General features: G+C 47.4%; 1 long non-coding RNA gene across 5 annotated transcripts; it reads left to right on the forward strand.

Annotated features, from left to right (window-relative positions):
* The first annotated feature begins 917 nt into the window (after window positions 1–917).
* Window positions 918–22002, forward strand: LOC112674086 (uncharacterized). Of its 5 annotated transcripts, none has more exons than XR_003145206.3 (8): window positions 918–1112; window positions 2794–2829; window positions 3953–4062; window positions 16344–16774; window positions 17200–17238; window positions 17917–18069; window positions 21052–21214; window positions 21848–22002. It is a non-coding gene; the product is annotated as an uncharacterized LOC112674086 (long non-coding RNA). The 5 variants fall into 5 exon arrangements; XR_007405588.1 differs by having other exon boundaries at window positions 16344–16471; XR_007405587.1 differs by lacking the exon at window positions 17200–17238.
* Window positions 22003–23285: the final 1283 nt, after the last annotated feature.

Below are 23285 nucleotides of genomic sequence, written 5' to 3' on the forward strand. Positions count from 1 at the left end.
CTTCCCTGCCAGTAGAGTGACCTTCCTCCCCAGTGTGGAGGGTCATACAGGGACCAGACTCTGTGTGCGACCACAGTGTGCTTAGAAAAGGAGGGCCGTGGCTCTCCCCTCTGTCCACCCAATCCTGCCCACCGACCTACCCTCCTCCTGCAGGAGGTCCACATGCTGCCAGGCCTCGCCCAGAGGCCCATGGTTGGTAGCTTCCAGACTACCTCATGCTTTCCCACCGCCCCATCTCCTTGACCAGCACTCTCTCTGTGTGATCCAGCGCACACACTCCTGGTGTCTGCGGTTGACAGTTTTCCAGACTGTCCACCCTGTGTGTTCCACTTCCAGCCACAGTGACAGGTCCGACACCGACATCTGCTCAAGTTGGTCCAATGGAAACACACTGGGGATGTCAGCTGGATGGAGAGCGGAAGAGAGGCCCTCCTTCCTCTGGGGTTTCCTGAGAGTGATGCAAGTCTGGAGCATATAGGGAGTTCGAATGGGAAGCCAGCCCAGGTAAAAGGACTACCGGCTAAGATGTGTTGGGTTAAAAGTGACAAACAAATCCACAAAAAAAAAGAATTTATATTAGTTTAATAGAGCTCAGCTCAATCCCCGTACTCTGAGAACTTTGTCAGAATTCTTGCCCCAACTCTCAGCTCGCCTTGCCTCTGCATCAGTTTCTCTATCAAGCCTGACATTTTCTAGAGCGTCAGGGATGGCCTCCCCATCTCGGCCCCTCCAGCCAGACCCTGATGCCAAAGTCCTGGGACTGACTTCATCTGGACCAACCTGGGTCACGTGTGCAACTCTGAACCCATCCTGTAGTCAGGGGAAGGGGCTGCTCTGATTGGTCGGACCTTGATCATGTGATAACTGGGGCTGCCAAGGACCCTGCCCCCCTCTGCCCCCCTGAGCCTTTGAACAGTAGGTTGCCTAGCAACCGGGTGCGGGCTCTTTTCCTGCACCCAGGCCTGGGAAAGCCACACCAGGGTCCTGAATGTTGCATTACAGGGATCCTCAGTACTTGCATCTCAGCTGGCTGTGGCTCCTTGGAGCAGAGGACGGCAAGATATCCTTGATTTAAATCCTGCCAGTGACACTTGCTCACTAAGAGACCTTAGGTAAATGACTCCGTGTCTGTCCCCCCTTGGGTAAAATGGAAATAATAATAGCACTTGTCTCAGAGGGTTGTGTGAGGATCGAATCAGGTAATTTGTCATGGGGACTTAGAAGAATAACTCCCTCATAGTTGGAGCTCGGTAAAGAGTTATTATTAACTGGTGTGAGGAGGAGGTGCCCCTTACTACATCTAGTCAGGACCGCCTCCCCACTTTCCCCTTCATTCCCTCCCCTTCCCTCTCTCCTAGGGACCCTGTCCACCCTTCCATTTAGCCTGTGTACCCCTCAATCCCCTCCTTCTCCCTCTCTCCTGTGGCCCCCCTCCACCCCTCCATCCCTCCCACCCTGTGATCCCCTCTATTCTCCTCCCCCTCCCCTGTGACCTCCTCTACCCCCCTCCATCTCTCCTCCCCCATCACTCTCTACTCCTCCCTCATCTCCCCTCATCACCCCTTGCTTCCCCATTTCCCTCCCCCACCCCCATCACCCCTTCCATCTTCCAGGTAACAAGAAGGAGCAGATTTCTACTGTGGTTTTCAGGCGCCTGTCACCAACTCACAAAAAGCTCCTTAATGCCTCCTTCGTGGCATCCAGAGTCCAGGTCAGGCTCCCACACTGGTCTACAAGTTCCTCCAGAATCCAGCCCTGCCCATCTCACTTGGGCAACATTGGGCCTTTTATATTTCCAAACATGCCACGCAGAGCTCATCCAACCTCAGGGCCCTTCCTCCTTGCTGCTCCCTCTGCCTGAAGAGTCTCCCTCAGATACCATCATAACTGGCTCCTAGGTTCATATAGGCCCCTTCCCATAGCCACCCCCTCGGAAGGGCCTCTTCTGAGCATCCAATCCAAGGTGGACCACCTCCCTCATTCCCTTTCTGGGCTCGTCAGCCTGTCACTCGAGTCTCTGTGTCTCCTCTCATTATCGAAAATGTTCTTAGTCCCTGTTTGTGTTTTTATTGCCAGTAAGGGGACATTTGGGGCTTGGAGGGCAAAGTCCAGACAAGGCAACTCGAGAAGGAAAGAAGCCGAGGCTTAGGGCCCTTGTTACGGGATGATCGGAGGCTGCTTTCAGAGGGAGAGCTTTGCAGGGCCCCGATGAGCCAGCTGATGGGGTCCGCAGATCCCAGGAGCCGTCTCTGCTTGCTGGCAGCTTTGCTGGTTCATCATGGAGGCTGGATCTGCTCTCCTGCACCTTCATGGTAAACAGGACAAAGCTGGACCCTTCTCCTGGAAAGCAGGAGGCCGCCACCTGGTGCATAATTCACCTGCAGTCAGCAGCCCCAAATGCTGCGCTGGCAAAAAGCAAACAGCCTGCAGAACTGTTTCTTATTTTTAATCTACTCAAAACCAGGGCCTTAAAGCGCTTACTTTTCCATCCTACTAATTTGGGAGGCAATTAGCTGTTGGGTGTTCTTGCCCGCCAGCGCCCGCTCTGCGTGTCTGCTGCTTCAGTGTGTTCATTTCTGCCCAAATAGGCCAGCTGTGAAGAGCTCTGTTAATCTGCTCTTGAACTACAATTTTTAACAAGACTCTTAAATGATAGAGGCATTTGTGCATAAATAGCACATGGTAAGACTCCCCTTGGGACACTAACCTGATTTATTAAAAATTCTGTAACTACCAAGCTTTATATATCAACATCATTAACACAAAAATATATGATCTAATCTCCTCCCGCAGCCCGGCCCTGATGCAGACAGACAGCTCGGATGAAAGGTAAGAACCTGAAAGACACGCCATGAAGGGCAAAAGAAGCCAGTTTTAAATATTTTAAGTGAAGCCCGGCCAGCCAACCAAAATTTGTTTTCTCCGATGTTAGCCTGGGAACATGTGGAGGAAAACAGACACAATTTCTTTCCATGACCAAACGTTCCCACCGTGCTGGGCTCGGGGTGGGGTCACCCTGGCACCTTTCTCTGTCGTTCTCATGGGCAGAAGAGGATCCCCTCCCACCCCTGTGATGGGATTTAAAATTCAGTGCCCAAACCGCCCCGCCTGCCAGATGCTCGGCGTGTCCCAAGTGGCACCCATCACACGGCCCCCTCATGTTTGTCGCTGGGACCACCTCCCTGCACCACCTGTGCTACTATTTAATGGGTTTATCTAAATGGACTCACTCATTCAAATTTTAGCCTCAAACCAAGCAATATTGTCTATGAAATCATAGATTTGATGTGCTAGTTATAAATGCTCTTCTTTAAAACTTTAAAAAACAAATAATGAAATAAATTATGCTTGCCAGCATGGAGCACCTGGATGGCTCAGTCGGTTGAGCCTCTGACCCTTGATTTCCACTCAGGTCATGATCTCAGGGTGGAGGATAGATCAATCACCACCACTCCCATCCCCTCCAGTCCCCCCGCCCCACACTCATCCAGGAGTCTGCTTGCAATTCTCTCTCCTTCTCTCCCTGCCCCTGGCACCCTGATACCTGTGCTATAAATAAATAAATAAATAAATAAATAAATAAATAAATAAATAAATCCTTTAAAAAAAAATAATGCTTGCCAGCATACCATGCTCTCCTGGTGTGATGGGCAGTGCACCTGGCGTATGCTGAGTTGACTCCATATACCAAGGTTCAGAGCACACCATGTGGACTAGGACGTGGAGGGTGTCTGTTACTTTGAAAATTCAAAGACGAAGGCTCAGTTTTCCAAGCACAGACACTCAGGTCCAGGAGAGGAGTGTCAGGTGGGAGCAGATGACACACAGTGCCCCCCTCCGGCCACATTCCTCCAGCGCCTCCCCTCTGAGAAGACACAAGAGCCAGACCTCAGAAGGATGACTAAGGAGGTGATGTCTTGATGTGTTTGCTTTGTTCTGTTTCTGATGATAGGTTAATCATCTCTGTGTCCCGGAGCCTTTATCAGAGGGAGGGAGAGACACATGCTCGAGACTGAACCGCCAGGCCCACCCTCAGCTTTGGACTGACTGCTCTGCTACCAGGTAATTTCCTCTCCAGCAAATTCCTTACTTTTTCTCATCTGCAGGTATATATGGCATGTCTTTATAGTTACAGGATTTCTTCTAACTGTAAAATTCTGGGACAATTCCAGCATATTCTAAGCCACCAAACCCAGGATGGTGAGGAGGTTAGAGCACGGGCTCTCAGGGTGGAGGTCCTGGCCTTGGGTCCTGACCTTGCTACTCTCTGTGTGACCTTGGGCAAAGGATCCAATGGCTCAGTTTCCCCATCTGCGATACAGGAAGAATCACATGGTTACCACTTTGGAAGTTGTTCTATTGATTCAGAAAATATATGTAAAGCCTACATGTCAACAGTGCCAGGCGTATGTTAAGCACTTAATCCATGGTCTTGTTTTAGCATTTTTAATGTTGCAGCTCGCAAGTAGAGCATAATCCAGCAATCACAGGCTAAATGTTTTCTACAAACCAGTTTGTTTGGGGTTCATCCTTCCCCCAAAGTATTAGAATACACACACACACACACACACACACATTTAAATTAACTATCACTTGTTTTTTAATTGAAGGATTGTGCATCAGAGCAAACCTCCAGCTGTGCTGAAAAGGTTGGAAGACCTGTCTCTTCTGTCCCTCTTTCTGCATGGAGACAGGGGGAGTATGCAGCGAGGGCTGCCCTGGATGGGACGTTGTCACTAGTGCCCCTCAGGCCCTTCTCTGCCAGTTCTCTAGTCCACGTGACCCCAGCTTGGCCCCTAAAGATGCTGAGTTCACAACTTCAGCCCCAGCTCAATGATCCTGTGAATAGAGCACTCTGCTGTGACCCAAGGGACATTCCAGATGAGACCCATGGGTGTTTGTCGGGGGAGAGAAGCTGCAGGTCTGGGGTGGTTTCAGAACTGGGGCAGGGCCATCAGTGCAGCCCAGGGATGGGAAAGCACATGCGTCCTGCTCCGCCCTCCAAACACCAGCGTGGGCCCACCAGGCTGGAATTCCTATGGCAACCCTTGTCTGGCCTTCATCTGATCCTGGAATGTCCCTGGAATGTCCACAGTGTCACCAGATCAGATTGTGAGCCACCTGCCCCATCAATCCGACTGCCCCGTCCCCAGCAGGGGAGGCGAGAGGAAGATCTGGGGATGAGCCGCAGAAGTGGAGGCCACATCTGGGCAGAAGGACTCCATTGTTTCCCGAACAATGACATTTGATTCCTCTCCTGGTGCTGGAATGTGCTCGCTGCAGTCAGCTGGCAATGACTAGTCACCCTGGGTGCCCGGGACCTGCTGCTCAGACCACTTTTCCTCCCGATGGAGCAGAGGGGGAGCCACTCCTGGCTCTCGGATGTTACAAAATAAAATCAAATGCTATTGCTGGTTTTAGCTACAAGAAGCCAAGGCTCAAAATTGGTTCCTAAACCCGGTATCAATTAAGCAGATGTCGAAGAGGCAGTGTTGGAATTTCATTAATGAACCTTGAATGGAAAAATCAGAAAAATTATGCAGTAATGTTTTCCCTCTGCCTTCTGCTGGTTCTGGCTGCAGAAGCTTCAGAGAGAACACTGGGATGCGATCGTTCTGAGTGGAGGGTAGATGGCAGAGGGCCTGGGAAAGGGCAGGTCGCGGGCATCACAACGGCCCTGGGCAACCGTTGGGCATTTCTGTTTTCTCTCTGAGAAGCTCTGCCCACAAGTTGTCCTTTCCTGATTGTGTCACTTGTGACTTAATAAGGCTCTGTCTTCAGCAGCAGGATTTTTATCTAATGAGGTGTAGCCTACAAGGCGTGTTTCCAAGTTCGGGGTGTCAGCCCCACAAGAGCCAGTGGACCAGAAACTGCTGCTGGACCGTGTCTGCAGAGCAGCTTAATGTCCACCCTCCCTCCTGCCCCCCCATCTGTTCCTCCTCCCCTGGTCTCCCCATCTCTAACAGGCACCACCATCTGCCCAGCTGCTCAGCCAAAACCTAGGCTTCTCCCCCACTCCCCTGCCACCACTCGTAATCCATCAACAAGCCCTGCAGACCTTCAAACCAGACCTGATCCACCCACGCCCAGACTCCGCGGCACCCCTGTCCTGCCCTTGCCACCACCATCTCCCCCGTGGACCAGGAGTCTCCCTCATTCTTATCTGGCCCTCAGGTCCCTTTATAACCGCAGCCAGAGTGAGCCTTTGAAAACACCAAGCAGATGTTAACTCATCTTGGAACGAGTCAATAGCTTTCTCTTCTTACAATCAAATCCAAATGCTCTTTCATGGCCTCCTGGGCCCTGCTTGACCTGTCTCCATGCCAGTCCACCCTGGTCTCTCACCTGTCCTCCCCTGCCCCGCGGCATGAATGAGGGAGCAGCAATTGGCCTGGCCTGGGTCACAAACTTAGTATGCGGTCCTTCAGTGTGACATTTAAGAAAATCCTCAAAGGCAAAAAAAAAAAAAAATGTTTTTTGCCTTTACATTAGTTTTGGGGTCATCCTTAAGATCAGCAATCTAAGGGGATCTCTGAGAGGCACCTTATTTCTGCCTGGTGTGGACACTCAGGAAAGTAAGTCATGGAGAAGCAATGCCCGAAATCCTAGGGTTTGGGGACTGTCTACTTAGCTCCAGACAAAAGAGCCACTACTTTGCTGACCCATGGACGTGTGGCCCCAGCATTAGAAGCCCATGACTCACCCTGGAGAAATGTTTTCCCTTTCCTAGTCTCCTTCCTGCTAAGCCATCAAGTAGAAAGTCTCCAGGAGGTACGACTTTATCTTAAACACCTCTCTTCTCACTCTCATTGAATTAAGACGTATCAGCCATCATAGGAAGCAATAACTTGCTAAAGATTAATATGTTTTCACTGTACTTGGTTTTACAACAAACTTCTACTTATTTTTGTGAATATTGGTTTCCTGCTCACAGGACATAAATTTTATTTTAAAACAAAATTAAGCCTAAAAATAAAAAGTCCAATTCAGACAAGTCTCAATAGCAGAGATGGCACTGGGTTATTGCAAAACCGGTGCAATTGCAGGCGGCTGGCTGTTCGTGGAGAACTCTGAGCTACATCGGATGCTCTGCAAGGCAAGGGCTATGAATTATTACCTGAGTGTCCCCAGGCCTGGCCAACTACTAGCCCTGGGGATTTGTCCAGATTGAATAAAGTCAGTACCACCTGTCCACAGATATCTCTGGAAAAGGCCACTATTGCCACAGCCGCTCTTCCAAAGGACACGATGCAAACAAGGGCTGGACCTTCCTGTGTGTGTCTCTCTCTCTGCAGAGAAAGGAAGACTCTACCTATTGAAGGCACCACCCCTATGCCTCCCTCATCATTAGGAAGCAGGATGATTCCCTTTCCTTGCTGTGTCCCATGCCAGCTATCCCAACCAGCCCCAAGGAAAGGGGCACAGCTGTTCACCCACCCTGGGACTGGAAGGAAGCCTGGGATGATCTCAGTCAAGAAGCCTCTGGCCCTGAGAACCATCAAAACTGCCACACAGCTGAACAGAAAACAGCAGATGGCACATTTTCCCCCGACCCCCACCTCTGCATGCAGGCTGTACCCAGCTGTGAGAAAATGTGTTGTTGAACTTTGGGGGGAAGAGCATCATTGACCTGGGTCTGTTTCCAGGCTCAGACGTCCCATCCTCTTGCCCATTCCCCCTGTCTCAGAAGGAGCTTGGCCACCTTCAGAGCCTGGTTCAGCAGCTAGAAAGGAAGTCCTGGCTCTTTGTAATAGGAAAGGCTTTGAGGCACTGATCTAAGAGGGTGGGCTATAGGGTGGGGGCTGACAGATGCCACAGATGGGAGGGACTTTCAGACACATCCTCTCCCTGAATTCATCTTCAGAAACCCTCGGAGTGCAGAGATCTGTGTGTGCAGACATTGCCAGCAACGCTATTTATAACAGTTGAAAAATAACCTTTCAAATTGGAACCACTCAATATCCTCTACCAGACTGGTTGAACAGTGCAGTGGTTAAGAACATGTGTTCAAATCTTGGCTCTGCTACTCCAATATATCCATAAAATATGCACATATAAATTAATATGTATATATACCTGCCATGTATAAATACACACACACACATACACACACACACACACACACAGATACCTTTTCAACCTTCCATGATTTTCCTTGCTCTGCGACCCCATCACACCCAATGCTCCCTTTTTTACTCCAGTATATTCTGCTGGTTTCCATTGAGTCACGGACATAAGATCATAATCCAAGCCTGATATTTAGCTTATTTGAAGCACCGATTGTACAGCAGACATTTGTTGATCCCAAGAGAAAAGTTCTGGTGTTCAGTCACCAACCTAAGTGATTCAGGTAAAAATTCTAAGAGATGTCCCTGCTCCTTTTCTGGGCCTCAACCTCCCAAGCCCACGCTGGGTCCTGCAATTTCTCAATGCCACCGGGCTCTGGCCAGCCCCCATCACCTCTCACCTGATTATCACACTGCCATCCTCCACCATCTTCCTGCTTCCCCCCTCACCCTCCACCATTCGTTCTCCACCTGAACACGAAGAGATCTTGCTGGGATTTGAGGCAAGCTGTATCCTCCTCTGTTTAAAACCCCCTAACTCGTGTCTCTCTCTTGGAATAAAGCCTGGCACCTCAGCACAGCCCATGGGCCCCCACATTATGGCATTGCCACCCTCTCTAAGCACAAATCCACTTAGCAAAGTTCTGCCTGGACACAAAAGTCCACCACAGTATCCATGGTCTGGCAGGTGGCTCCAGGTGGCCTATTCTAAACACAACCGTGTTCTTATGTATCAAATTGTCAGTGCAAGTCTGGGGCTCTGATTGCTTCCTGACTGCATATTCTTTTTGAAAACTGCCTTAAAAAATCTATATGCGTGATCATTAATACATATTGTCACATGAGGAGTACCTTGGTTTCATACTAATCATCTATTCTTGGCAGCTAAAAGACTGATTCATGCTTTTAAATAATGAATTCAAAAAGGCTACAGATTTGCAGTTGTATTATCACCACAATTTAAGAGTTGATTGCAAAATCTCACCTAGAAAATCTTAAAAATTTCTGCTAGCAACAATATTCCAAACTCTGTTGTCCTTGACAGTGGACAGGCTAAAGACCCAACCCTCAGCTTATCGATGGCTAGCACTTCTTGCCATGCCCAGAGAGTCTCCAGGATCTGTCTCCTACCTTTCCCTCCAGTCTCATGATCTACCTGCCTTCCCCAGCCTCAGTCAATTCCAGCCATACCTGCCCTCCTAGTTCTCCTTCAGGATATTTGCACATGCAAAGAGAGTCCCTCTGAAACCTGCCTTTCAGGTGGTGATGTGACAAAAAACATAGAACTTCTTTTTAGGTTTTTTAGGGTTGTTTTGTTTTTTTTTTTAAGTAGGCTTCATGCTGGGTGTGGAGCCCAGCGTGGGGCTCGAATTCATGACCCCGAGATCAAGACCTGAGCTGAGATCTAAAGTCGGATGCTTAATCAAGCCTGAGCCACCCTTTAGCAGAGAGAAAGCAGTTGTGGAAAGTTGGCAAAGTAGGAGCTAGGGGGCTGATATCTTGTTTCTTTCAGGATGCAGGAGTAGCATTTTGTTGTTTTATTTCTTTTTCTCCTTGCCTTTACATTCATGGGTCTAAAGGAAAAGAATCATGTGGATATTTACACAAAGGCAGGCCCAACACCAGCACTCAGATAACGATTTGTATAATGTCTCCTGGCATGAACAATGAGTTTCTTTGAACAGTTGAAGCTATAGCAGAGCAAAAATTTAACTTTGCTAAAGTCAAAAGAAAAATATTTGCAATTTGCTCGGTCAATAGACTGGCAGAAAAGCCTTTTGAGATCACTTCTGCAGGTAGAATTTCTCCCCTGGGCCCAGAAGGATGTGCTAGTGGCAGCCTAAGACCCAAGTCAGAAAACCAGCCTGTCTCTGAACCATCCAACCAATTCAACAGACAAATCAGCCCCAGAGAAAGAAAAGCTAAAAGCCCAAACTGGGGGTGGGTGGGTGGTGGGTGGATATTTTTGCTCGTCCTTTTCTCTGTCTGCTCTGTGCATTAGGAGAGTCCCACATCTACAGCCAGGTCATCTGGGCTCCCTTCCCTGTGGCTTTCTGTGTTTGTTCCATAGTAGGAGGCAGAACAAATTATATAGGAGGAGAACGGGGTCAGCAGGTCCCCCTCCCTTGAGGGTCCATGATGTGACAGTGGCCATGATTCTCTCCCAGTGGCCTCAGCTCCTCACCAGCAGCCCTGCCTTAGAGGTATAGCTCTCCCTGGGCTCCCCCGCCCCAGGCCTGGAGCTGGTAAGGGCCCCTCTCAGTTTCTAGTCCCCATGATCCTAGAAAAGTCCCCACTCCCCACTATGCCTCACAGTCCTGATCTATATACTGGGCACAATAATGGCACCTTCCTTGTTGGGTTATTGTAATGATTAAATGAGTGAATGCATAGGAGGTGCCTAGAACAGTGTCTGGTATGTAATAAACCTTCAATAAGGGTTGGCTATTGCTCTTATTCTTTTACTACTGCCATTCCTGTGTTAAGTGCTCTATGTGGTATCTTACTAGAGCCTATGAAGTATACTCTTTACTCAAACTGGTAAAGTGATGACACTCATATATTGTGGTAAATTATGTGTATACCAAAAACAATCACTAAAAAAAAACCTATACAAGGAGATATACTTAAAAACACCACAGATAGGGGCACCTGGGTGACTCAGTGGTTGAGCATCTGCCTTTGTCTCAGGATGTGATCCTGGGGTCCTGATGTTGAGCCCCACATCAGGTTCCCTGCATGGACCTGCTTCTCCCTCTGCCTGTGTCTCTGCCTCTCTCTGTGTGTCTCTCGTGGGAGAATAAATAAAATCTTTAAAAAACAAACAAGCAAAAATCAAACAAACAAACAAAAAAACCTCCAACACCATAGATAAATCAAAATGGAATGTTAAAAATTGTTCAAATAACCTACAGAAAGCCAAGACAAAACAAAACACCAGAAAGAACAAACAAAAATAAAATGACAGACTTAAACCCTAACATACCATTAATTACATTAAATGCAGATGGTCTAAATACACCAAGGGAAACACAGAATTTGGCAGACTGAATTTAAGAACATGTCCAATTACATGCTGTCTACAAGAAACTCATTTCTGCACAGGCAGAAAGAAACCAGTATCAGAAGAAAGCTCTCGGAATTTGAGAAAGGAAAAACAAATACTGGATTGGGCAAAATTAGGTGTGAGTTTAAAAGACTGTTCTTCACTTCATGAGCTTCTTAAACTGTATAGGATGGCGGAAGCAAACATAATTGCATCGTGTGATGGGATGCTTGAGGTGTGAAGGGTAACACTTCAGGGAATCAGTTGCATTTTTTAAAAGATTTATTTATTTGAAGGGGGGTGTTCAGGGGGAGAAAATCTCAAGCAGACTCCCTGCTGAGCACAGAGCCGGACTCGGGGCTCGATCTCATGACCCTAAGATCACGAACTCAGTTGAACTCAGGAGTTGCACACTTAACCAACTGACCCACCCAGGCCCCCCGGGCCAATTGCCCTTGACAAGTGGGAAGGATCAAGGACCTTAAATATCAGGAAGACTTCAATACTTCCCTCTAAGTGTTAAAACATGGTAGCAGTCGTGTTGATCAGTTATATGCATACCAAACACTAAATTACCACTGAGAAAAAGATATAAAACAATGTGCTCTAAAATGTTATAAGTAATCACAACAGAATTACAAAAAGGACTCGGAAACCACAGGAGGGGAAGAGAAACAGAGGGAGTAAATTGAGAATAATAATAAAATTGCAGTCTTTAGCCCTAACTGATCAATAATTATTTTAAAATGCCAATGGTCTAAATAGACTAATTAAAAGAGAGAGACTGGCAGGTTGGATTGAAAAAAACAACCCAATTATATGTTGTCTGTAAGAAACTCACTTCACTCACTCACTCACTTCAAACATAATGACACAGGTGAGCCGCAGGTAAAAGAATGGATGAGGGCAGCCCGGGTGGTTCAGCAGGTTTAGCGCTGCCTTCGGTCCAGGACCTGATTCTAGAGACCCGGGATCGAGTCCCACGTCAGGCTCCCTGCATGGAGCCTGCTTCTCCCTCTGCCTGTGTCTCTGCCTCTGTGTGTGTGTGTCTCTCATGAATAAATAAATAAAATCTTTAAAAAAAAAATAAAAGAAAAGAATGGATGAAATTGTGTCGTGCAAACATTAACTTAATAAAAGCAGGAGGGGATGTATTGATATCAGATTAAGTATACTTGATTGCAAAGAAAATGACTAGGGACAACGAGGGCCATTGTGTAATCATAGAAGGACCATTCTCCCAAGAAGATATAGCGAACCTAAACATGTGCGCACCAAACAACAGAGCCTCAAATCACAGGAGGCAGAAACTGATGGAGCTGAAAGAAGAAACAGATAAATCCACAATTATAGGTGGAGACTTCAGCGCCTAACTTATCAGGATTTGACACCTTCTATCAGTAATTGACGCACCTGGAAGCCTGATCTTGCAGCCAGGAATCAGTTAAGGATACAGTTAAACTGAACATCACCATAAATCAACCGGATCTAACTGACATTTATAGACTACTTCATCATCAACAACAGAATACACATCCTTCCCCAGCTCATAATGGAACATTTGCCAAGAGAGACCATATCCTGGTTCATAAAGCAAACGCTAACAAGTGGAAAATAATTCAGATCACGAAGAGGATGTTCTTTCACCATAATGAAATCAAACTAAAAATCAGTAACAGAAAGACAGCAGGAAACTCTTCAAACACATGAATATTACACAGCACACCTCTATGTAACCCACGAGTCAAAGAGGAAATCTCAAAGGACATTTTAAAAATACATAGAATTGAATGAAAATGAAAATAAAACATATCAACACATGTGAGATGCAGCTGAAGTCATGCCGGAGAGGAATTTAGAGTGCTAAAATGCTCACGCTGGGGGAAAAAAGGTGAGATATCAAATCAGTAATCTCAGCTTCTACCTATGAAACTAGATAAAGAAGAGCAAAGTAAATCCAAAGTGAGCAGAAGGAGGGACCAAATGAAGATAAAAGCAGGAATCAGTGAAATTGAAAACAGACAGAATAGAAAAAAATCAATGAAACAAAGAACAGTTTCTTTGAAAAAGATCAATAAAATCGACAAGATTCTAGCAAGACTGACAAAGATAAAAAGAGAGAAAAAAAATCAAATCACCATGCCCTGAATAAAACACTACAGATCATATAGCCAGTAAAAGCATAATAAAGGACTGCTGTGAATGACTTTACACTCGTAGATTCCATATATTAGAAAAAAACAGACCAATTCTTCAAAAACCAAAAACTACCAAACTCAATCAAGATGAAGTAGACAACATGAACAGTCCTGAACTATGTAAGAAATTACATTTGTCATTTGAAAGCTCCTGAAGAAGCTCCCGAAGAAGTCGCCAGACGCAGAATTTTCCACTGGAGAATTTTATCCAACACTTAAAATATTTAAAACATCCAACATTTAAAAAAAATTAACAGCAACTTTATACAATCTCTTCTAGAAAACAGATAAAGGAACTCTTCCAAGCAGAGGCTTTGTTCTTTGCTTCTTGGGTTTTTCATTTTTCTATTACACACTTGTTAACTTTTAAAAAAATAAATTTAATTTTAAAAACCTAAAAAAAAATGATCAGCTTCATGAAATGATACTGATACCAAAGTCCGACAAAAACAGTACAAAAATAGGAAACTGCAGACCTCTTTTGTGAATTTAGACACAAGAATTTTCCAATTTATTAGCAAACTGAATCCAATAACGTATAAGGGAATTATATAACGTGACCCAGTGGGATTTAACTCCAGATATGCAAGACTGGTTCAATATTAAAAAATCCATCAATATAATCCACCATATCAACAGGCTAAGAAAGAAAAAGAAAATCATTTTAACGGATGCAGAAAAAAGTATCCATTCATGAAAAAATGCTCAGCAAACTAGGAACAGAGGGTAACTTTCTTTGTCTCACAGAGAACATCTACAAAAAAGCTACAGCTAACAACGTACTTAATGGTGAAAGACTGAATGCTTTGTCTCTAAGACCAGGAAGAAGGCAAGAATGTCCATTTTCACCACTTTTATATACCTTAATACTGAAACTTCTAGACAGTGCCATAAAATAAAGAGAAAGAAAGAAGAAAGAAGAAGAAAGAAAGAAAGAAAGAAAGAAAGAAAGAAAGAAAGAAAGAAAGAAAGAAAACAGAAGAAATGAAAATGTCTGTATTTGAAAATAACACGATTGCTTACAGAGAAAATCCAAAGAACCTACCCCCAGAAGTTCCTAGAACTAGTGAGTTCAGCAAGGTTGCAGGATGCAAGATCAAAACACAAAAGCCAATCGATCGCATTTCCTTATACCTAACAATGAACAAATGGGAACTGAAATTTAAATTGCAATGCCACTTATAATTGCTCCAAATACAATGAAGTACTTAGATGCAAAAATTAACAAAACATGTACAAGATCTATATGCTGAAAACGACAAAATGCTAATGAAAGAAATTCAAGAGCTAAATAGAAAGACCTTGTTGGTGGATTGGAAAACTCAACAGAGCAAAATGTCAGTTCTCTCCCAACTGATCTTCATGTTAAAATTTTTTTTTAAAGATTTATTTATTTTATTTATTTATGAGAGAGAGAGAGAGAGAGAGAGAGAGAGAGAGAGAGAGGCAGAGACACAGGAGGAGGGAGAAGCAGGCTCCATGCCGGCCCGACGTGGGACTCGATCCCGGGACTCCAGGACCGCGCCGTGGGCCAAAGGCAGGCGCTAAACCACTGAGTCACCCAGGGATCCCCTGATCTTCATGTTAAACACATCTTGAGTTAAAATCCCAAGGTCTCCGTAGGCACAGACAAGCCACTGCCGATGCCGCCAGGGGAGGGAAGCTCCCACCTGGCTTCCTCCTGGTAGGGGCCAGAGTAGCTCTCTGCCATGGGGGAAGTGTCGGAAGACCGTGGGCCTCGTTCACCTTCTACTGCTGGATGCAGATTGGGGGGGATACCTGGTCTAAGTTACCCTCTGCTCTTGGGTGGAGGGTCACGAGATGCCAGGCTGGCTGGTGCTCCCAGGGTGAGCTGAAGGGCCTGCAGGCTGCAGGTGAGTATGGGGTTTGGAGTGGGTCAACCCCCACCCCACTGGGGGTGCTGCCGCTGACAGAATTAACCCACCCCTGCCACTCGGTGGGTCTCCACCCGGCCTTCCATTTCCTATTCCATTGATTGGATTGTTTTGTTTCTGTCTATGCCTTTGGTGGCTTTGGGTCGCAGGCCTCTGCAGAGCCCCACGAAGGACACACGTGAAGTAAAGGAAAACTCTGGTAACTCACACGAGGTTCTGTTATTCCAGTCCTGAGGTTGCTAGCTGGTTCCTCTTCTTTCTGAGTCTTTTAGGATTGTAGGATTATAGCGTTGTTTGCACAGGATTGTCGAATTTAAGATACAAATTATTTCCAGGGTATTCTGTTGGATTTAGAGGGGGAGAGGAGGGGAAAATGACTCTACACCATCTTGTCCCAGAACTGCAGGACAGTTTCTTTTAAAACTAAAAGTGGAGTTGCCACAGCCCCAACCATCACATCCTTGAGCATTTATCCAGATGGTATTCACATGAACAATTTGTACCTGAAATTTCACAGCAACTTGATTTATAACAGCCTCAAACTACCCAAAAGTCCTTCAGCGGGTGAGTGGTTTAGACGTAGGATATCCACACCACAGAATATGCCAACAATATGAAGGAGAAGCTATTGAGAAACACAACTTGGATGAACCTCAAGGGAATTTTACAGTGAAAAAAAAAAAAGTCAGTCTCGAAATGCTGCAGGTTGTATTTACACAGCATTGTTGAAATAAAAGAATTATAGAGATGGCAATCCGTTAGGGGTTGCCAGGGGTTAGGGGTGGGTGGGTGTAGCTACACTGGGTAGCACAAGGGTCCTTCTGGCAACCGAGCACTTCCATACCTTGAGTGTGGTAGTGGTTGCACAAAGCCACACGCGTGATAAAATTGCATGGAACCACAGACACGCACGTACACACACAAATGAGTGTGTACATAACCGGTGAAGTCTGAATAAACCCTGTGGATTGTATCAATATCAATTTCCTGATTCAAGATGTTACCCTCAGGGGAGGCTCACAGAAGCCCCTTAAGCAATTCTCTGCCCGCTGCCCGTGAATCTAAAGTATTTCAAAGTAAAAAGTTGCTAAAAACAAACAAAATTATGAATTTCTAACTAATAATATTTCCTTGAAAGTCCTCTCTCTCTCTCCAGGTCACTGTAAAGGCCTATTAGCACCAGCCTGAAACCATCTAACCGTCTGAGGTTCTACAAGAGCTAGCAGAGGGTGGAAAAACATAACTTCTCAGCTGCCTCATTCACCGGTATTTAATGTGGTCGCTCAACTACCCCAACTAATGGAGAGGATCCTCTAGGGGCTTCGTTTATCAGTATCCCTGCCCCACCCTCTGGGAATCATTGTGGGGTGCTTGGCACTTCAAACAGATACAAAGGAACCACCGCAAAGTGGGGATTCCTGATGCCTTCAAACATAAGCCATTTTCATTTTGTCGAATGATGAGATGCTATGGAGGTAATTTTCCCAAATGCTCTACAATTGGCAACCAAACCAGCCACCGGGAATCCTCTGTGGTGGCTTCGCACCTCCGCACCACCCAGATCGCTGGGTAAGCGTTCCATGTGCCTCACACCCGGGTAGATGCACAAACACACGTTTATGTGCACACACAGGACACAGAGACACTGTCCTCCAGACTAGGCATTTTACAGTTAACTCGTGGATCTGCTATTATGTTTAAGGAAAAGTCCTGAATTCAAATAAAACATGTCCATGTGTGTATGTATATATGTATATGCCCGTGGGTGTATATACACACCCTTACCCACTCACTCCTCGGCATTGGCAGTTATGCCAACACTGTGTATTTTTGTATGTGAGCTTGGCCCCAGGAAGCCAGATCCTTCATGTGCAAATAAATGTGCAATGAGCCTGGTATCAGCCAAGCCTGCCAGGGGTGCCCTTCGAGATGCTTAGTAGAACCCTAAGTTACACCCCCAGACAGGCTGTTTTGAGGAGTGTTCTTTCCTCCAGGATTAGGACAAGCAAAGCTGGGAGAACCTGTCTGACAAGGTGAGTGGTCTCTGTCCTCCCCACCCCCTTTACACAGGTAGGAATGGCTTTCATTTAATTAAAGCCCTCCAGTGGTTCCGTGATGGGTAGCGGAGATGCAGTAAGAAACCCCCTTCACTATTAACCACGAGATGAGAGTGACTCTTGCTGCTCTGGGGAGAGACGCTGGTGTCCTCCAGGGAAAGCCCATCCTACCAGCTTCTCTGTCCCCAGAGCACCCGCTTAAGAGCAGCATCCCCTTTACTGCCCCAAAGGAAGGGAGGGTGGCACTGAGGGGCAGAGGCTGGGGTGGGTGGAGGGGGCCGGGGTGGACACCCGGGCATGCACAGATGTGCAAATACCCAGATTCAAGCGTAAGCTGAATGTAATTACTTGGTTAATTAAATATTGACTTTTAACTCAAAAAGTCATTAAAACAAGCTGCAGAAAAGACTGTCCAGAGCATAGAGGGGGCAGGGAAAGAATCAGAACTTTCAGGAAGGGAAAGAGGTAGAAGGGGATTGTCAGCAGGAAAGACTGCACTTGTCCTACTCTGCACAGGTGCCTACTGTGTGCGGGGCAGGCGGGGGGGGCTTCAGTCTCCAGGCGGGTTGGACAGAGGCCACTGTCCAAAACTAGGATATTCAGGGAGGGATCTCCTTACATTCTTCCACCCTAAGATCCCATTGCTTTTCCCAGCTGTCCTCCAAGTGGACCAAGAGTTTCTGGTATATAGGAACTGGACACCGTTCATATGAGTTTTCCCGAATTACAATGCAACATCCGGCAAGGGGAGGCGCTCCAGAAATGCTTACAGAAGGAACACATGAGCTCTTGTTCAAGCATTGACACGTGAGCATGGATTTGTACGTAGGTGCCTTTGTGCACGTGTGTGTGCAAGCACATGTGCGTGTCCTCACTATAGGCAGACGCTATGGATCCGGTTTCAGGTGAGGACTTCATTCACCAGCTCAGAGGCTCCCAGAGTCAAAGCTCTGCAAAGCGCCCTCTGGCCACATCTCACTCCCCTAATTCACAACAAACTCCCTGGTCCTCTGGGTCTGAGGCCTCAGCCTGACTTTTCCAGCTCCCTTCCAGGCAGGAGGGGGCTCAGTGTGTGCCTGGGAGATGAGGGGGGACTCAGGGGCTCAGATGTCTCCCAGCCTGGGAAGTCGCTCAGCCACTGTGCAGGGCCCGGGTGGGGCCCCAGTGTGATTCTCGGGACCCTCCGGCCTCCTGACAGTCCAGCCCCGGCCCGTCTCTAACCCCATGGCCCGGGACAGCCTCTCCTCTCCTGTCCCTCGCCACCCTGATGGCACCCCTCTCTGTGAGCGTCCTGGCTGGATAATCGGGCTTTTCAGGCTCCTCCTGCCAGTCCTGACTCCCCCCACCTCGCTGGTCTAACCTCGCGGGGACCTTTCTGTTGACACCCACACGCCTCATTTCATCCTTCCGGGAGTTCCTTGGCGGCCCTCTGCGCACAAGGCCTGGCCGGCTCTACCCCCCTCGCAAAGCCAGAATGCTGTTTTATTTCCGGAACTCCTATACAACAATTAAAAAAAGAAGAATCATTCCTGCTGTGTTTATCTCCATCAAGAGCTGAAATATAACCTGAACCATTTTTATCTGAGCACTTTCTGGCTGAGTTTGGGTTGAAGCTGAGGGGATTTATGAGATTGTAAAAGTCATGCTTTCAGCAAGTCGAACAAATCAGTGTGTGAAGGAGAAACCATTGAAAGTGGGGGAAATGACTGCGGCTTGGCCTGGGCTTGGAAGATCCAGAAAAGAAGGCACAGAGCCGGAGCAAGGGGACTTTAAGAGTCACAGCGTCGGGCCAAAACTTGCAAAAGACAGCACAGTAAAAAAAAATAAAAATAAAAAAAAAAATAAATAAAAAATAAAAAAAAAAAAGACAGCACAGTCACTCTCAGGGGTTAGGGGCCAAACACCTCACCTCTGGAGCAGGAAAAGCGATGCACGTGTTCTCGAATAGAAATTCCAGCAGCATCCAGAACCCTGCACTCTCGCGGCTAGCTCCGCCTGAACTTTCTTAGACACAAGCCATCTTGTATGTAGGATTGTAATTGCATTAGGGGGAAAAAAAAGGTTTGTACGTCTTGAGAAGTTATGATACTGAAACATAGCACCATAAACCCCCATTAAGTCAGAAGAAAGATAATTGCGTTTCCTGCAGCCTCCCTGGGCTGGCTCGCTGACACGGAGATAGATTCACCCCGGCGAAGCGGGGCTCATCTCTGTAGCTCGGTACCCATTTCCCCTCTTAATTACACGTAACTGCGGAAGTCTAATTTATCCGGGCGCCCGGAGCCCAACAGAGCATCCCCGCGGAGGGAGGGTGACGCTGGGAAGCAGGAGATTGCAAACCGCGAGCTGTTTTATGTGTGACCTCCCACGGCGGCGGTGGCGACACTAAATTCTCACTCTTAGGATCTCAGGGCCATGACCAGTTAGGACACTGCTCTGAGAACACAGATAAAGGTGGCAATTTGTCTGTCTGCTTTATGGTCCATCAGTAATTCTCTTTTGGGGGAGCAATGGAGGCAGATTGAACACGCAGCTCTCAGCTTGTGATGGAACAGGTGCCCCCAAGGAGCATTTGTGCGCATGGGGTCATGTGTCACCCCGTGCATGCCCTGGGCAGCCCCACTGCAAATCTCTGTGGGCCCTCGCTGGGGGACCGTGTTCTAAAGGTTTGAGAAGCGGGTCCACTTGACAATAAGTGCGATTCAATTTAGGTCTCTCTGTGACCGCGGAGCTTGTTTGACCATCACCTTTCAGAAAACTCACTTGCGAGCTCATTAACGTGGCTGCTGATTTAATAAAAGAACAGAGCAGCCCCGAAGCTGGGGCTCTAACCAACCCGGCTCTGTGTCCCTGGCCGGCGACTCCTTTGCCGACCTCCCCGGGCCTCAGCGTCCTCATCTCAAGAACGGGAATGGTATCAAGTCTATTGCGCGGCTGTCATGTGCATTAAGTGAAGTTGACGTGAGTGCAGATGTACCGCAGAGGCCAGTTCTGATTCTCCGATGTCGCTTCAGAGCAGGAAGACGGATCTCCCCCGTGGGGACACATTGAAAGGGAAGCCACGTGTAAGATCTTTCAGAGGATGCTTTGATTTGGGGTTCTCAGAACTCAAAGCTGCCTTGGAGATCTCTGATGAGACTCCCGCTCATGGATTCATTCGTCTGACAGATATTACTAAGTTAAGCACCAAGTCATAAACAAACACAGGGACTGTAAATAGGACATGGCCTCTGCCTCGAGGCTAGTGCTGAAGCAGGTATAACAAGTGAGCACGGCCGAGTTGGTGTCGGACTGCTGGCTGCTTACCTCTCCTTTGCTGATAGAAATGGGATCTGTTTGGGAAGCAAAGCGTCCAACTCAAGGGGACAGATCAACCCTGCCAATCATGACAATCCCACGAGTGGGCATTTAACCACTTCTGGCCAATGAGCTGGGAGGGCCCCTCGGCTGGGGGCTTCTGGGAAATGTTTTTCTCCCAGAAAACTAGAGGGCCCCCTTCTGGTTTCTATTCAGAGCCACAGCTGGAAAGAACATAACCCCGAAGCTTGCAAAGGACAGAAGCCAGAGTAGCAGCAAGTGCATGACTTTTCTAGATCCCAACAGGGCAGTTAACAGTCTCAAAGCCTAAGGAGAGAGAGGCGCCTGCAGGGAGAGAGGACTGTCTTACCTGGGCTGGATGTAGCCAGAACTAGCAGGAAGCGTTCAGCTGGGGCAGTGGTTCTAACCAGGGGGTGATTTTGTCCCCCAGGGGGCATCTGGCCTTGTCTGAGAACATTATTGTCACAACAGGACTGGAAGAGCTACTGTCACGTAGGGGGTGGAGGCCAGGGAGGCTGCTAAACATCCCACGATGCACTAGACAGCTCCCACAGCAGACGGTGAGCCAGCTTGGATTGCCACTAGTGTCAAGGTCGAGAAAAGTTGAAATGAACCACCATTGCCTCTCGGCCAGGTAACAGTATTAGGGCCCTAACTGGTCCCCTGGGCTTCTACAGCCTCTTCTCCATACAGCAGCCAGAAGTGAATGATAACCCGATCATACCATTGCTCTACTTGAAACCCTCCAATGGTGCTCATCTCCAGGCTTCATGTGTCTACACAAACCCTGGAGTTGGCTCCCCCTCGCTCTTCAATCCAGCCTTACTGGTCTCACTGCAAGAACATTCCCACCCCAGGGCCTTTGCACTTGCTTCCTCTGCCCAGGATGTTCTTTTCCCTCCCAAGTCTTATCACCACATTTCATCCCTGTCTCTGTTCAAGTGTCTCATCTTCAGAGAGGAGATACAAAATCCCCAAATCCCAACCTCAGCACCAGTAAAACTCACTGGAATGTTTTAAGCAGAGATGTAAAAATATTTAAGTAATGGTTTTTAAAAAGACTGGCCTCTGTAAGGCAAAGATGCAAGAGTGGAAGCAGGAAGAGCAGTTAGGAGGCCATGGGCATAGACAGTGGCTTGGACTGGGATGGTAGGGCTGGAGGTCATACGCAGAGGTAGAACCTGGACATCTTTAAATGATTTCTTTAAAAAACATAAACAGAATTTTCTGATGAAGTAAAAGATTTTTCTCAATTCCCCTCCCACAGACAATAGAAGATGTGGCCTTGGAGGACTTTGATCTGCCCTCCCAGACTCCTCATAGCCTCTGAATAAACCACCCCCGAATACAAGTAAAAGCTAAGCAAAATCTGTGTGCCTTAGCAGCCTCACCGTCCCGACCAGCCCCTCAGCTCACTGCACCGAGACATAGACACACACATAGTAATGGATAAAAACTCGATTTACCAATAATCAAAAGATAAGGTAAAAGCAAGGACACTTAGAACCATGAAGCTGGAATTTGAAATAACAACACAGAGAGGCTGTCTTCCGAGTAGGAAGAGTGAACACGCTCAGAAGCCGGAGATTGGGAGGGTTTGGGGGGCAAAGTCACTTCGCTGGCATCCTGGGCCGTGCACGCAGACTGTAAGAAGTTCACGGGCAAGCCTCTGCATCCTCCTTCTGCTCATCCTGAGATCAAACCAGGCAGCCTTCGGCTCTGGCTTTGATTAGCTATGTGTGGCTCGGCTGGCTGGGACTCATGCAATAGAGATGAATGGAAAATGAGGCTCTTAATTATTTTCCAAAGACACACAGCCTGGCTTCATCCCAGGATGAGTTTCAGGCCCCTGGAAGCCACTCCGGCTACATATACAACCTAGGCAGGGTCGCAGGACCTGTTTAGGAGGGTTCCCGCTTGATTCAATGCTCTGCTGGATTGAAATCCTTCATAATTTTTTAACAAGAGGCCCCATGTTTTCATTTTGTGCTGGGAAACTGTCTGCCTCATTTCCATTCCAATTACTGAAACCCTTCTGTCAAATCTTTCAGAGGGAAGGATGACCTGGGATGGGGGGCATTCCTGGGACTGTGATTAGGGAGTGGTATGGGTTCTTGCAACACCTCCTGGGTGGTCGAGGACAGGGGCCTTGGGGACATGAGAGGGACCTCAGCTGAGTGAGCCTGCAGGACAAGCCAACCAAAGGAGGTGGGCATCGTCCTACCCAAGCATAGACAATCCAGGGCACAGAACACAAACTACCCCAGCCCCAAACGTATCAACAGAGCAGCTGGAGCTCAGTGACATCCTAATCAAACCTCTCCTGAGGCAGGGAGGACAGAGCCAAGAAATGAGAAGGGAAGAAACTAACCAGGGGCCTCCTGGCCACACTCCAGTGACGCTCCATCTCTGGCCAGGCTCAGATATTAAAATCATGACTTGGCTCTCGGGGTATGAGCTGAGCAATGGTAAGACCTATGTTGTTTAGCCAACTCAGTGACATTGATGAATCTCAATGAGCACAATCTTTTCTGAAGGGGACCTCTGATGACACACCCATTGATCAGACACTTGGGGATTTCTCTCAGGAAGGGAGTTGCCTTTATTCTGGAATCCCTGCTTCTCAACGCCCAAGAAGGGCAAACTGGTAGTAGGTCCAAATATATAATGTTTGGGGCCCAATGCAAAATAATGCAGAGTCCTAT

This window comes from Canis lupus, chromosome 24 (assembly GCF_003254725.2).
Source record: "Canis lupus dingo isolate Sandy chromosome 24, ASM325472v2, whole genome shotgun sequence".
NCBI classification, from domain to species: domain Eukaryota; kingdom Metazoa; phylum Chordata; class Mammalia; order Carnivora; family Canidae; genus Canis; species Canis lupus.